General features: G+C 45.6%; 1 protein-coding gene and 1 non-coding gene across 6 annotated transcripts in view; one reads left to right on the top strand and one right to left on the bottom strand.

Moving 5' to 3' along the window:
• The window catches only part of GRN (granulin precursor), a 1,937,406-nt gene that overhangs the window by 1,757,863 nt on the left and 162,587 nt on the right, over positions 1–16,956 (top strand). The window lies entirely within an intron of this gene.
• TRNAK-CUU (transfer RNA lysine (anticodon CUU)) lies at positions 3,053–3,125 on the bottom strand. The gene has a single exon. It is a non-coding gene; the product is annotated as a tRNA-Lys (tRNA).

The following is a 16,956-nucleotide window of genomic DNA, read 5'->3' as shown; positions in this document are numbered from 1 at the left end:
GTTTAATGTGTTACCGTTCATTAACCCATTCTGCCTCCCCCAGTTCAGCCCTGTTCATATGCACATCTGTCTGCCCCTCCTGCCCATACAAGAGCACCAGCAGTATCAGAGATGGGATTTAGGCATGGTCACGACCTTCCTCTTTAGATCAACTCTACTATAGTGAGTCCTTTGCGTGTTCTAAGGCCTCTGAGACAATTACCTGAAACTAACAGGCCTACTATGGAATGGCAATTTCCTGGCTAACATTTGGTACGGCTGACTTACTTAGGCAATAAAACAGGGGGGGAAGAATTAAGTGCCAAATGCTGTTAAGTAAACACGCAAGTGCACCCAGGTGACCCAGCACTAGTATTGTCAATATTCCCGATAGATGTATCCCTTACGTGGCCACTTTACCATGGTACCGTCGGTAAGTAGCATTACCTCGGTCCGGGGGCGTCAAAGGTTTTCTACCACTGTAACCAGGCTTGAATTGCACTGTGCCTGCTAACCTGTGCCACACATTTCATAGATCTGGCTAGATCAATGTTTAACGCATTTAGCACCATCTATAGAGCATCTCAATGAAAAGGAGTACCACTATAAGTCAACTGTAAGTGATGTAGACAAAACAGGGTTCTTTGCCTCGTAGCTTCCTAAAGGGACCCGAGGAAAGTGTTCAGAATAAATACCTATATCCATATCTATATCCACCTGGTGTGGTACTACTTTAATTTCCTCACTCGTGAGAATTCTTAGACTGGTAAAACCAGCTGCTTTTCTTCCCTAGCCGCCTGAGCTTGACGGCTGTTCACCACAGCTACCCCTAGGATAGCTTTCTAATAAGGTCGTCTTTAACCTACCGTCAATAAGGGTCGCCTAGACTGGTGCAGTGTGCCCCCTATAATGTCAATCAACTCTCTCGCACTATGCTCGCATAATTCGGCACCCTGATCTGGCTCGATCAATGTTTAAAAAGGGCCTTCTGAACCACCTACAAAACCTCTCCAGGAAAAGGAGGAACACTACAAGCAAATGTAAGCAATGCCGACCACAAGAGTGGCAACACCCCAGATTCTCACTCAGGATTCACTAAAGAATCCGCTTGAGGACTCCCTTTTCGGTCCCAGTGGCCAGGCCCTGGCAGTCATAATCACCAGAGATTCGTTGCATTCAGTAATGTTATAAGGTTCAGAAGAGAAGAGTTGGATGTTCATGCGATAACCACATGACGCACCCACCCTAGGAATGAGCCACATTCGACTATGAATACAAGAGCCATCCTGAGCTTTGGGCCAGTCCCATCCAGTAAACGGAGCAAGAAAACAAATCCATGGACTTGCTGCTGTTGTAGCTCGTAAAATTCTACTAACTAACACTCCCCGGCAGAATGCTACTCCATACCGATGAAAAAGGAAGGATGACAGTCCCTCAACCTCATAGCATATAGCTGCCCAACCTCCTTACACTCGCATGAGGAAGGCTGGGAACTTAACATTTAAATGGTGTCCTTGGCTCAATCTATTAGATTAGATTATATTCACTCACTTTCACACCTGGCTCTCTCTCCCATGCTCACCTGTTTATACCTGGCTGATTGGTAGAGTGCAGTCCTAGCCGCCATGGGTGGCGGCACTGTACAGATTAAATTTGTATGACAACGGGAGTATAGCATGCTGCAGCACACACACTCGTATAATGCACCAGGGCTCCCTACTGTGTGACGCTAGTTAGATCCACAGTGCTTACTGCGAAAGGAGCCCTGTTGTAAAGAACGCTTAATAATAAACTGGTGGGTATCCATTGTATTTCAAAAGCAACTTGTCTTGCCTCTCTAAAATAATCGAAAGAACCGATGCCACAGACCACACAAGGGTGTGAAATTGCTGCATCGCTACTTCCCTCTTACTTAAGAATTCTAAACAGAATATCTCATGACACACCCAGCCCGAGTCTATATTGATTATCCTTACCCACTAATGTATGAAAAGAAACTTCGCTGAGGAGCAATTTATGAAACAAGAAACTGGATAATCCTCTGCTGAGCAGAAAGTTCGTGTTTTGTTTCAAGCACTGACCGTGCTGTGGCCAGCCAAGTTTAACATTAGTGTTCATTAGAGAAATTAGACACTATTATGTAATATTTAATGTACCTTTGCCTAAACCGAACACCAGTACTGTGCACCACTCATCTCTAAATGTTTAGGAGTTAATATCCCCAGGCCCATGCCAGGGACTAACATCACGCATATGAAAGATGTGCATTACAAAGACAGTCTATTCTCGCTGTATTGTGCCAGTGGTGACGTTATTGGCGCACTAGATGGCAGCATAGACCGTTTCATCCAATCTATTTTTCACGAACGAATCTCACCACCTGTTATGATTGCCTCCGTGCATCTTCATTAAGTCATGCCAGCCAGTGCGGCGTTTAAAATTGCTACCTACGAAGCCTTCCTCAAAAATGAGCAATGGAAAGGGGAGACCTATTGACGTGGTAATACCCTCCATCTTACTTATCTGCTTTTAAGCCAGCTGTATGCCCTAAAGTGATCCTACCCTGGGTCTTTATTTATATATTTATGCCTTTACATATAGCGCGGACTTTACCCAAAGGCGTCAGAGCGCTTTGCGATAAGAACCGCAATGATACATGCTGAGAACCTTCCACGAGAACAGATTACAAAAGCAGACGTTAAGTTACGTGAGGTAATAGCGACAAATGCGAGCAAACACATGCATTGTGCAACAAAGTACTTCGCATTCCCTTACAAACCACTGTAGTGTAATGAGAAATATAATGGAAAGTTCTGCACCCGGACAATGATGGAATAAAACCATTTTTACCATTCTACACCGTAAAAAATAGGAATGAGGCAAACATGGTTTGTCCCAAAGATAGGCTATGTTACATCACGTAAGATCTTGCATCGAGTAAAAAGGGAGCAGCGTGTTAATCCATTGTTCCTATACCCACCCCCTAAACATTGGAGGAAATAAATATGTATCCACCTTAAATGGGAGAGATATCAGACAAAGTAATACCCGGTTTGTAAAAATTACTCGTTTTCGCCCAACGTGGGGCACGAACCCACGACCCTGAGATTAAGAGTCTCATGCTCTACCGACTGAGCTAGCCGGGCTCCCCGAAATACACCAGCACAGGGTGGGCTTGAACAAAAACGTCGAGTTTCACTTAACAGACTATTCTTTTACGGTACTCTATGCATAAGCATCTAGGTCAGATATAGGGTTCAAATAACTTCCCTTAATCCACTAATCGCGTTGCTGTCAAAATATATGTGGGGTACATGAATAGTTAATTCTTCAAATTAATCGCTTTTAATGCAATGATACAAGCTGAAAAAAGTACTAATGTGAAAAAGCTTCCATATGTTAAAGAAATATACTTTTTACATTATTGCAGCCTTGATCATAGCTTTACATGGTTTGTTGCGCGATTAAGATGCCAAAACATTTGCACAGGGGGCTGGGCCCCTGCACCATACTCATAGAGCCACTCAAGACCTTGAACTCGGCTCTCCCTGTGAATGTCAAGCCTCGCCCCAAGCAACTCCTTCCTACCCAAATTCGAGCTGCATCGTACTTAGACGGGGGAAGCCCCGTCTACCATTCCAGTCACCCCACTCACAATTCTGGTGACTCGAGCGCACCACCGCCTACCTATGCGACTGCCGTGTGCTTCTTTCCCCTCGTTGTCCTCCCGACAGCCGAGGACCCGCGCCGATGACCCTCGTCGCCTCCGAGCACCACCGGGAATCGAAAACGCCTCTCCCGCCTCCGTGCATCTCCGGGCGCCACCGCGCTCTTCCTGACCCCGTCCTGGCTCGATGCCTGCACCACCTGTAGCAGGAAAATAAAGAGACAAATTATTCTGCCCCTCGCTGGGGGGCACGGAGCAAGCCCGGTGTTAGCCGCCAATTCCAAGTCCCTGCGCCTCCGCTTCACAGCCTCCTGGTGTGCTGCTCCGTATGAAAACGCGGGACACCGCCCTCTCCACAGCTCCTGGACCTGGAAAATAAAAGGGAAAATTACACGGCCCCACGGTGGGGCGAGGAGCGAGCCTGGGAGCGCGGGCACAAAGAGGCCGCTTCCCGCGCTCCCCAGGCTTTTAACCCTTTCGCCGTCGCGGCCCCGCCCCCTCGCCCCGGAAGCGCACAACTACTTCCGGGGCGAGGGCGCGGGGCAAGCGGCCCCGAAAGGGACGGGGTGTGGGAGGGGCCGGGCCCCGCCATGCTTGCGTGGGGGCCTATTGGCCCCCCCTTGTGTTCCTAGCGCATGGTATGTATTTTGCCAGTAAATTTGCATCTTTAATTGCCTTTTGAGAATGAGCGTCCCGTTGCACACCGGTTAAAATTAATCCCCTAAATGCCTATATGGGCTCTGCCAGGAGTGCTGTTTTTTTCTTTTTACCTTTGTAAGGTGACATTTTCTTTCATAATAAATAAAACTGCACGCATGCAAGTGCGCCAGCGTTTGGAAATACACAATCAAAGCCTTATCATGGTGAAATACCACTCGACAACCAGTTTCAAATGCTGGATCAAATTGGCCAGACTGTAAGCCAATGTAAACTACCCATCACGTGGCTCTATGAATGTGCATACCACAAAGTGGCACTATTGCTGTGGTGTCCGAGTCCACTGCAGACTTCTACTACACATTACAGAAAGAAAACGCCAGGCATTAAACACGATTAACGATGTATTTATTCGTTTCATATCGAACTACTAAGCCATGCCCAGAGAGCGAGATTGTGGCGTTTTACATTGCAGTTATATTAAAATACATTGAGAGAGAGTGTGTGAGAGTGTGAGACAGACAGAGACTAGACTGTCTCTGTCACGGGCGGAAATAGACATTGCTTTGAGTAATCCTATCAATGACCCACCTAAATAAACGCTAAGAATGAGATTCTAAATACACGTGAGCCGATCTCCGAACATCACCCATCTTAATCAAGCTCTTGGCATTGGTGTGGGGGGGCGGGGCGAAAGCGCATTGGCGGGGGAGCAGCAGCCTTTGATGTGCGAGCGAGTGGGAGGGAACACCATATGGGGTGTGGGTGTGATTGAGAAGTGAGGCGCGCGCTGGTGAAGCGTCACGGTTGGTGGGGAAGTGGGGGCTTTGTAGTGAAACTAAGCAGAGACTGCCCTGGAGCCTTTGCACTGCCTCATCTGTTCTTACAAGTCCGCAGACTAGGGACATGTGTCCACAAGTAAAATGGTGGTTGTAAAAACACCCTAAGCTAACAAGCAGTGAAAGGCATGTGCGCTGGGTGGGGTGAGGGTCGTGGTCTCTGGGCAAGTGTGGGCGCTGAGGAGTTCAATGTTAACAAACATTGGCCAATGTACACTTTAATGCCAACCCCAACGAACTATGCTGCACTCGCCTGATCACTTCTATAAGTGATCCCTTTGGTTCACGGCCGGGAGGGATGTTAATTAGGGGGGAGGAGAAGTAAGTGAGGCCGAGCCCGCTGGGGGAAGCAACAGATGGCTTTGGTGTGGACGCGCTTCACGTGCTGGATGGAAAGCGCGTGCATCAGTGGGCGGAGCGGATCCCTTTGAAGTGACGGTTAGAGTTGCATCAGGAAAGCTAAACCAGCAGGCGGATGCACGATCACATGCACTTGTGGAAATCCGCCGGCTGGTTTAGCTTTCCTGATGCAACCCTATAATTCTCGCTATTCATTCCTTGCGGAATGGAATAGCGAGACCTAAAAATGGGGACAGATGGGATCCTGGCAACTACAGGCCTATTAGTTTAATTGACTGCGTTCAGAAGGTGACAGCCAGGCTTGTGTTAAGTAGAATCCAGGGTTGGATTGACGAGTTTGACATCCTCTCGCCATTACAAGCCAGGTTTCGCTCACATCAGAGCACAATAGACCAGGTTTTTAAGATTTGTTTTAATTTATTGGCGTGTGGCGATCCTTAATGGAGGCAGGATATATGCCGCTTTTGTAGACCTAGTCTGCTTTTGACTTAGTCCCGCGAGCCAAGTTGTGGAGTGCCCTCGCAGAACAGGGAATGCCTTTGGCCCTGCTGGCTTTTTTAATTAAACTTCATGATGCAAATTTTGCTCAAGTTCGCTGGGGCCAGCAAGGCCAAGTGACCGATTCCAGATCGGTAGAGGGGTTCGACAGGGGTGTGTACTGGCACAAACTTTATTTTCTCTTTACATTAACAGGGTGACCAAGTACTTTAAGGACCATCCTATTGATGCTCCAACTTTAGATGGCAGGAAGACACCCCTGTTAATGTTCGCCGACGACACCCTGTTAATTAAAAAAACCAACAAGGCCTGCAGAAGGTAATAGGGACATTTGAGATGTTCTGCCAGGATTTTGGTCTTAAAATTAACGTAGACAAGACAAAGTTCATGGTACTACACAAACAAAAAACGGTAAGAGGGAGAGTCCCCATGAACGATGTTATGCTTGAGCAGACCCATGTTTTCACGTATCCTGGCATCACACTAGGCTCCAGGCTAAATTGGAATCCACACTTGGATCAGTTGTGACTTAAACACGTACAACTATCTGGTGCTCTGCTGAAAGAACACCCTTTATCCCTTACGAAGCAGATTGCCCCTGTGCTAAAAATCTATACTGCAAAAATTGCAGCTTAGGTTTTGTACGGGGCTGAATTATGGGGTTTTAGCAACCTAGCAGCACTTACGACCTCGCAAAACAAATTTATGAGGGGTATAACAGGCTTGCCTCAATCTACTCCACTAATACCGCTCGATTATGATTTGGGAAGCCAGTTTTTAGAGGATGTGGCACGCTTCTGACCAGTGGCCTACTAGAGGAGGCTCTGGGTCACTCCCGAGCTTACCCAGTATGCACAAGCCCTACTTGAGATTAGAGACGCTGATAGTGCAGGCAACATTTCATGGCTGAGGCAGGTAAAGGCCACTTATACTGATAGGGGCCTTAATTGGTGGTGGCAAAATCCAACAAATAGTGCATTTCCTCCTCGAAAGGATTTGAGGGGGCTTTACTGGAACATGGTCACTATGAAACGTTTTAGGTCTCTGACGAGTCCCTCACTGTCAAGAGACTTTCTAGAGACAAAACATGCATCTGACTAGGAAGTGTATTGGGACCTTATTACAGTACCCAGTGATAGGAAATGGTACCACCAATTTAGGATTTGCACCATTCCTATTAAATCATTTACTGGTAAATGGGGTACAGGATCCTGAACGGAATGTCAGTTTTGCCCAACACAGTCAAAAACAGTTCACATTTTATTTGTCTGCCCAGTTTACAAGAAACTGAGGTACAAATGGCTGAAGCCCATTTGCCAGATGATTGGGATCACTTCAGGTACCAAAGCACTAAGGATTTTAAAAACAGATAGAAATGAATTAACTATAATCGCAATCGCCAAATTTTTACATCTTATATGGATGACCCGTGCCCACAGACTGAGCAATCAATGTTAATGGATACGATCGGTCTACCATAATGAGAATGTTTAATCCGCTTTTACTTAAATTCTGGTTTATTTTACCGTGGCTTGAGATTTTTGATAGTCTATTGTGTTTTTAAATGTGTTTTACACTAATTTATTGTATATTTATTGTATATTTGTATTTATTGATGGAGCAATTATGGACTTATTTCTAGTGTGATTTTGCTATTTAATGAGGATGGAATATTAGGACATTATTGTTTTAGTTGTAAATGTATTTTATGATTAATCAAATAAAGACTTTCGAATCAAATATATATGTTAATTATTACAAGAGATTTAATAAGATTTTGTTCCTTGTAACATGTTTTGACAATTAAACAATCCTTTAGACTTTGCACATCCATTTCACTTTCCATATTTAGTTCAGTTGATATGAAAATAGCCAACCCCCCACAGGATCTGCCATAATTACTTGTTTTCTTGGCCAATGAGCCCTTATAACCTTCTAACCTGAAAGGAACTAAAGCCCAAGTCTCTTGTAGACAAATTATTTGAAAACAGCACAAGGAGGGTAGTTGCTTGTTCTGAATCTTTGCTTGAACACCATATTCTAATCCTCTAATTCATGATTGTTGACCCCCTTAAAGGAACATCGGTTGGAGTGTGTCAATCCTGCCTGACATTATGTAGAGCTGCTGTTAGCTAACCCAATTTTACAGTATCTAATTAATCTCCTTTATTCTCCTCTAATGATCTTAAGACATGCCCATTGGGATTTTTTAGTATTGAGTATCTTATTATCTGTTCTTGTTGGCTTCTTATTTTGTAATTTTGATGAAACAAACGTTAGGATAGGAGGGTTAGAGGGGGGTTATTTTTATTCCCCAATTCCAGAAAAAGATTGTTCTTGTATAATAAGACTAACAGCAGTAGATGTTGTCCAGGTTACTAATGTTGATTATTGTTATTGATTACGAGAAATTCAATTGATTCTATGTCAGTACATCCTATTTTCTCCAATGGAGGTACTGTATTACACAATTTTAATGTTTCCACGGTTCAAGATATCGTTATTAACCCTAGATTTATATTCAGGCGTAAAATTACCTGCATTGCTCCCTCTTTTTGATCAGGATTGTTTAATTTGTTGCAAGCTATTTTTGTCTTTTTCTTGAGCGTGCTCAGTAAACTTCCCATTGGGATTACTTACAGCCTGAGGCCAAGATTATTGATGTTTATGTAACTGCTTTCTCTCAATTCCCAGATCTTGTGGTGATTTAATATTCCTCCAGTTTTCTAACACATCTCTATTCACTTCAGCCCCTCTAGTGATCTCACTCTTTGCTCTTTTCGTTTCCAATTGTGGTAGCTTACCTTTCACCTGTTCTTTACTTTCCCCCCACTTGCAGCACTGCTTAGGGCTGATTTTTTTCATTATCTGTTTTTTATTATCCGTTTGCTTGTTTATGCTTTTATTTTTTTATAACCGTTTGTACTTACGATAGATTTTTATTGAATAAAGGATAGAAGGGTTTTGTTAGTAACATTTCTTTGGCTTCTTCTTCACAATTTAATATTGGTTTGTGGTGATTTCCACTATTCGGTCTCACTACATCCAAGGCAATTGTATTTATTATAATTTTAGAGACTTTATTTCTCGCTTTCTGATTTTCTCTGTCTTTTGGATAGATGAACTTCTGGTACTACGTCTATAGATGTTGATTGTGATGAGCATAGGTTTTTCACTTCTTGATCATTCATTTTATCAACTGTTCTTTCTTTAACGATAATATTGTCTTTACGTTTCATCATATCTTTAAAGGAGCAATCACTCTGGTTGGCTTGAATTCCAACATTAAATACATTTCCATTCACATAGTCAATTATTGTTTTTAAAACATCAGGAATGGTGGCCAGTTTGTTAATTAGTGGGGCACAACGACACGCTGCATATATGGATATTGGTTGGGTTTGCGCCCTAATTATTAGATTGTTTAATGTTGAGATCTTCTGTTCTATATCGGCTACGGAGGATGCCATAGCACTGGATCTATTTGCACCTCCATTTTGTTGGACTGATATGTTAAAGCTTCCAAAGTTAATTGTGAGGTTTTAAAGAAAAGATCCCAAATTGCTCCTGAGTTCCAACTTCCTGATACTTGATTTCCTGGGCTATGGTATTGCCTATTTATAGATGGTTGATCCTTATACCCTTCTTTTACAGGCCCTAGGTGTTCGTGACCCTTGTCACATAAATTAATAAATTGTAGCCTACTATTCAGAGCATCTTTTTAATACAAAGTGCTCCAACGCTGCAGAATTTCTGGGTTACTATTCTATTCATCCATTTTAATTTGAGACCTATTATTTTGTTTACAATTCTCCTGGTCCAACTTCTGGACAATATTTGTTGTAGACAGATTAAGATCCGGTTTAGGTAGGGTATTGTCCTCCCTTATAATTTTACCCTCATCAGTTACTACTTTTGGAGATTCTTGCTTGCGTTGATTTGTTTGAACCAGATTAAGTGGGTCCCCTACAGCATTAGCTTTTCTGATTTTTACTTGCACTTCAATTGACATTGGCAGCCCAGTTGATAATAGTTGAGTATCTCCCGTCATTTGACTCGTGCAGTTTGGAACCCCTTGTTGCAAATGACCAGTACGAGGAATAGTTAGCATCTCTAAATCCGTTATTTGACCCCAGCGGTAGCCTAAGTCCATAGTTGAATTTGACCTTTGCTCAACTTCCATATCCAACTCAGGCTTTCTGGGTTCTCTTACTCCTTGCTTAGGGGATGGTATATTTGTTCCGCCCATTGGCCTAATTGGAGTTTGGAGACCACATGAGTTATTTAGCAATGTTAGCATGGCACCAGTTGGATCTTTCATAAAGTCAAATTTTGATGGTGACTTTTCCGGTTTCCCATATATATTGACCTTGGAGCATTTAAGAGACTGGATGTCACCTGCTTGTTTTATTTTGAATTTGTCTAATATTGAAGTTTGTTGTATTTTTGTCTTCCTTTTAATAGGAGGGAAAGGTGGCCGCTCCTTTCCGACCTCATAATGCACACCTTACAAGGTGAGGGTGTCTTTCCTCTTTAGAGAATCAGGCAGGCAAGGGAAGAAAAAAAATATATATATATATTGTCACCAATTCAATAATGCTATATATCTAATATCCTATTCGCCAGTTCCAGCACCAGGACCAATCACCAGATCGAATACCCCTTCCTCCACCAACAGGTGCTTTAGTGGAAATTGGGGAGATAAAGGAGTATTGAATAATATTCAATACTACCAATTGTAGAAATTTGCGACTGTTTGTGGCAGAATTGGCATAAAGTGACTAATGGCAAGTGACTCCAGAGACCAAGCAATGGCCCACATTTACAGCGGGTACCCTTGCCCACTGATGACGGCCACCCACCGCCGAAACGCACCACAGCACAAGCCACAGTCTTTCAGCATCCGGCAGAAGCAGTACCGGCACTTCAAAGAATCGCCTGTTCACTGCTGACGCACTGCTGGTACAATGCTGGCTCAATGTGGGTTCCCAGTCAGCAGCGGTACTCACTGTTATTACCTTCACCCTTTTCCGGGAAGATCAAAGAGCCACCATACTGCCTGCTGAAGACCGCGACACCGCCAACCACAGGAATGTGGAGCGTGCTACTGTCGGAACACGGTAATGTCGGGACTCCACTCAACCAGGTTCCAATGACTTCCGCTGAGAACCGCTCTCAAGCAGCTCAAGGCTCAATTCGCGCCTGTTTCGGCAGGATTCAATAGGGATGATCTACTCGCTACTACGGACAATTTCGCAGTAGCCGCCGCTTCAGCCGCCTCAGCTCCCGCAGCCACTCCCCGCTGTTACGACAACCTGGAACCGCTGGCTCCGGTGACTACTCTCCTGTGTTACCGCAAGTTACAGAGGTCGCAGTGCCGATAAAAGATCAAAGAGATCCGCTACTTGTGTCCTCTGGGATTTGAGAGGGTTGAAAATGTCAGAGTTGAAGCGGGCAGATGGCTGAGAGCGGCGAGCTCCTTCCCTGCTGCAGCTTCGACAACACTGACTGCGGGTTCTCTGACTGAATCCTGACTCCTCCTTCCTCACAGCTGTAGGAGAACAACAGATATCTAGGAGATTATTCCATTGTATCAACCAGTTGCAAGAGTACCAGTCCTGAGTCACGATTCCTGGGTCTGCTGGCTTCCCGCTGTGGTGCTCCGCAGGTAGAGGCTCCAGTATGAGGGGGATCTGTCTGACTCCATCACCATCTTCGCAGGTGGGGGGAATGAGGCAAACCTGGCATACGGGATGGCATTTATTTCCCCTCCAGCCATGATGACCGCAATGACTGATGCCTCCACTTTTGGGGTGAGTAGCTCGCCTGCAGGCCAGAGGCCTCTGGAGGAGCAGGTTCTTCATATCAACCTGCAGGAACTACGGGTGATTGGGCTGGCGCTGAAGACTTGCCTCCCCTCCATTTTCAGTTGGTCAGTCCGGATCTTGAGAGACAACACAACTGCACAGTGGTAAGTGAGCAAGCAAGTAGTAGGGTCTCACCTCCTTTGTCTGGAAGTGTTGAGACTATGGTCTTGGGCACACCAGGGATCTGGCTTACTGCTAGTCACCTAGTGGGTGTCTCTGAATCTCAAAGCAGACTGCTTAAGCTGGCGTTATCGTGATCACCTGTTGCTTCTTCTACCGGAGGTAGTCCAGTACATCTTTGCTCAGTGGGGGACTCCTAAAGTGGACTTATTGCCTCTGAAGATTCTCAGTGTCAGCAGTACTGTCCCTAGCAGTATCAGTTGAGGGGAGCCCTGGGGGGGGGGAGGGATCTCTTTCAGTTGGAGTGTAACCATACCCTTGATTACTCCGATTTTGCACGCCTCCTGCCCTTTGCCACATGTCCTCCTTTCGACCTGCCATTCAGACCGGTTCTTCTCTGTCGGGAGGAATGCCCATTCATCCCAATTTTCGAGGCCTCCGCCTACATGCTTGAAGATTGAGTGGGGACATCTGAGTTCCTTTCAGCTGCCACTGAGATCCTAGATGTCCTATATGCACGTTGCCCCATCCACTAAGTTGGTATACTCTGCCAGATAAAGCAACTTTGTTGCATGGTGTGGATCCCTTGCAGGCCAACTTATCCCAAATGCTTCAATTTATGCTTTCCCTTGTTCAGAGGGCATGTGCCATTGGAATTGTGAAGAGCTATTCAGCCACCTTGTCTGCTTTCCTCTGTCTGCCCAATCAACCATCCCTGTTTAAGTCCCCCTGTTGTCATACTTTTTCTTAAAGGTCTGGCTAACCTTTTTCCTCCCACTCTTTTCATCGCTTCTCAAAGCGATTTGAATCTGGTTCTTAGGTTTTTGATGGAGACACCATTTGAGCCCCTGCCCAATTGCACCCTTAGTATGTCGAACCTCAAAACAGTGTGTTCGAGGCTAATGAGCTGTAGATCATATTCTTAAGCATAAATCACCATCTGGTGTTGGACTCGGATGTTTGCACTTTGTTTCTTGTCTTGAAAGAAGTCTTTGTAGTCAAGAGGTAGGGTACTCCTCCTTAGGACGATAGTGCACATGGACATCGACTCCATCTCCAGATTGTTTTTTCCGCAATCTGGTTTGGATGTGATTTGCTGCGCTCCAGTGTCTGTTTCGAGCACCCCTTCGATGCGCAATCCTTCTCCACTCAACGGTATTGTCTCGATAGCGTTTTACATTCGACGCCCATATTTAAAAACAAACTCCTCGATCTTCGACTCGGGCCGTTGGGCATACCCATGCCGACAACGCCTGCAGTCAATAGAAAGGACTCTTTTAAAAAAAATCCCCCAGGTGTGGTGTGAAGTTCTCACACACGGACTTACAAGAAGTTTGTAATCTGCCTCTCCCTTGAGCATGAAGACAGAAACTGTGAGGCCTGTGCATCGTTCAGGTCGAAGAAAAACATCTGTGGCAGTCTGTCTCGACGTCACGAAATGTCTTGCGGAAGCAGCTAGATTCCGGACGTCTTCAGAGCAGAACCCAATATCTAGCCGCATCATCAAGGTGATGAAGACTTCTCCGAGGCCGATGACTCCGACGTCGAGGAGACCATCACCACGGCTCAGCGGTCCGTGAGTACTGAGACGGCTCAGGTTGACACCGGCAACATGGCTCAGACGCCCCGCCCTCGGGCCCGGCTATAAAACCTAAAGATAATTCTTCAGGCTCAAGCCAGCCCCTTTCTAGTGCTGAAAAGTCACCTTCGGCACCGAAGCACAAGATCAAAGATGTGCCACGCCCTTCTTCGTCGGCACCAAAGCCAGCCTTGATGCCGAAGCCCTGGGTGTGGAAACATACCAATGATAAACATTCGGAGCCGAAAACAACTTCGGAGCCCAAAAAATCATCAGAGGCCAAAAAATTCTGAGCCACAAACTCCTATAACAAAACCTAAGGAGTCCAAGACCCCACAGAAGGCCTCAGAGGCTCGGTCCAAAGAACATTCGGACCCAAAAACTTCAGCACCAACAAAGACATTTTTCCCACACAGTCTGTACCTGAGTTTACAGATCCAAAACAAAAAAACTCTTTTTAATGACCCACAGACAGGCAGTCGTCGCAAAGCCTCCAAAAAAGAGGAAACTGGACACTTCAGAAGAATCTGAGATACCTTTGAAGCGAAAGGAGATCAGTACTAACACCTCTCCACCTCCTTCTCTGTCTCCAGCTGACCCAAATCTTTCCACCACACTCCCCACAACATACTTTTTCATCTCGCACACTAGATGACGGTGATCATACCGAGGGGGGTGGTAATATAGATCCAGATGGGAATGATGAGGATGCACATACCATCCCACACAACGTAGACCCTTGGATGACAACACAGATCTCGACCCACATAATGACCCGGATCTTTATCCATCTAGGCCATCACCGCCAAATGACCACATTGGGTTTGCGCAAATAATCAATAGGGCTGCTCAATATCATGGGGTACAACTACATTCTGATCCCTTAGAGGAAGATTTCTTGCTTGAAATTAACTTTTGCACCCTCGCACAAATCCACGCACATCCTGCCAATGTTAAAAGGCATGCTTAAACATGCCCCAGAAGTTTTTAAGGACTCTGTCAGAACCAGGATTCTCAATACTAGGGTAGACAAAAAGTATAAGGCAGCTCCCAATGACCCAGTTTACATTAGAGGTCAGGTCCCTTTGGATTCTCTTGTGGTGTCTAATGCACGCAAGAGGGCAAACTCGCAGAGTACAGGCGACACCCCTCATCCTGATCAGGAGTCCAAGTTAATAAATGCCTCTGGTAAACGTGTTGAGTTGCAGGCCGCGAATCATTGGCGTATTGCCAATGCCCAAGCTTTATTGGCCAGGTACGACACGGCTCATTATGACGAACTTAAACAGCTCATGCAACACCTTCCTGACCAGTACAAACAAAAGGCCAACAACCTTATACAAGAGGGGAAATTGATCACAAACACCTCAATTAAATGTGCGCTCGACAGGGCTGATACCGCATCTCATGCCATTTACACCAGCATTTCATTGCTTAGGCATGCTTGGCTCCGAATCTCTGGATTCAAGCAGGAGGTGCAATATGCCATTCTTAATCCTTTGATCAAGAGCATCTTTTCGGACTCTCAGTCGACACATCTTTAGAAAAGATGAAAAAAGATACTGACACTGCTAAGGCCATGGGGGGCCTTTCAATTGCCTTCCCCTAGGGGTTCTTTTCGCTGCTCCTTCTACAGGGGTGGCTCCAAAACCGTTGGCTCGGAACCTTTCTCTTCTTCTTATAAAAGCCCCACTCAAAGTCCTCCACAGGATACTTAAGTGGAGGCTACAGAGGCAACAATGGTTGGGGGAAGAGGTCGCAACAATAACCGCAACTCCCCTACCACCAAACAGTGACTTCCCTCCGATCATCCCACTCCTGTCGGGGGACGTCTTTCACAGTTCCCACCTGTCTGGAATTCAATCACACTAGACAAGTGGGTAAGACAAATTATCCAGGATAGTTATTGCCTGGAACTCGTCTCTACTCTCCCCAAATCTGCCTCCCAGACAACGTCCAATGTCCACAGAACATTTGACGCTTCTCAAGCAAGAGTGTAGTGAAGGCAGGGCCTTGCAGGCGCACATTGCTATGTTAGCATGAGCTTGGTAGAAGTTAAACGCCATTTTACCTTTTTGCTGCTTTTGCACACACCACTTTATGTAACTGTTGTAAGTTAGGCTGCTTGAATTGCTTCACATGAGAATGACTTGCTTTCAACATCCCTAGACTTGCATCTTGACCTTAGTCTGCACAGTGATTGCTGAAGCCCCCAAGGTTATCATAACAATGTTAGGTGTTGTTCGGGCTGATCGGCTCATGCTCTAGACATTACATGCACGCAGCTGCAGCTAGCAGAAATTCTGGCGTCTTTAATATCACACTGCATGCATGATTTTAGACACTTGGAGAAAATCCGTTTCCAGAGAGCTATTGCAGATCCTGATGTGATTCACTTCTGCTGATCTTGGAGGTATGGGGGTCCCATATTCAAGCCTAAGAGACCTTCTATATTTTTATAAAACATAGTTCCAAGCTAGGGAGGGTGGACTACAAGGTGATATAGAACCTGTTCTCACCGTCATTATAATATGATTTCTCTTTTTGTGTTTTATGGATTTGTGACAATGCTGATCGTATTATTTTTTTTGACAACCAATTTTATTGAGTTTTGGATGGAACAGCCAGCACCATTCAGAGCCACATTGTACTTTTTCAGAATAGGGAGAAAACCCATCACAGTGACAGCAAGATTGCATAAAGAAATCAATAATAGCTTATCCACATGACTCCGAAGAGCGGACCACGCCATCTCATTCATCGAGTACCCCGACCCATTTACACCACATGCGGCGAAATTTCTCAGGGCACCCCCTGGCTACATATAAAGGCCGCTCCTGCGCAGCGCACCAATCCACCCCCCTACGCCTGCGTCCTAGAGTGGGAGAAGCAGTGTCCAGCCAATGCGCGGCAATGTCCCTCTTGGCGACCACCAATGCTGAGTTGAGGAAGAGCTTCTCAGCCCTAGAGCCGTCCAGTCCATCGGTGATGCCCAGCAGAACATGGATGGGATCAAGAGGCACCTCCCAACCAAGGACCCCCGTCAGCTCTTGCATTAAAGATTCCCAATATCTCTGAATCACAGCACACAACCAAACCATATGGTAAAAATCTGCGTGGGGTTGGGAGCAGCGGGGGCAGTGGGAATCAGGTCGAAGCCCAGCGCGGTAGATTAGCAGAGGTGTAAGGTATGCAGCATGCAGGAAGTAGACTTGGACCAGGCGGAGTCTCGCCGATCCTGCAATTGTCCTGGGGGCCATCAGGGCGTCCCGCCAGCCCTCATCCTCCAGAGCCCCAAGCCAACCCTCCCACTTCTCGCAGAGTAGGGAAAGGGAATTAGGGGTACTGTTAGTGTGGGAACGATAAATCCGAGAGACTTCACCCCTCCCC

Source organism: Lissotriton helveticus, chromosome 5_1 (assembly GCF_964261635.1).
Source record: "Lissotriton helveticus chromosome 5_1, aLisHel1.1, whole genome shotgun sequence".
In the NCBI taxonomy this organism is placed as follows: domain Eukaryota; kingdom Metazoa; phylum Chordata; class Amphibia; order Caudata; family Salamandridae; genus Lissotriton; species Lissotriton helveticus.
This window is presented reverse-complemented; position numbering and strand designations above follow the sequence as displayed.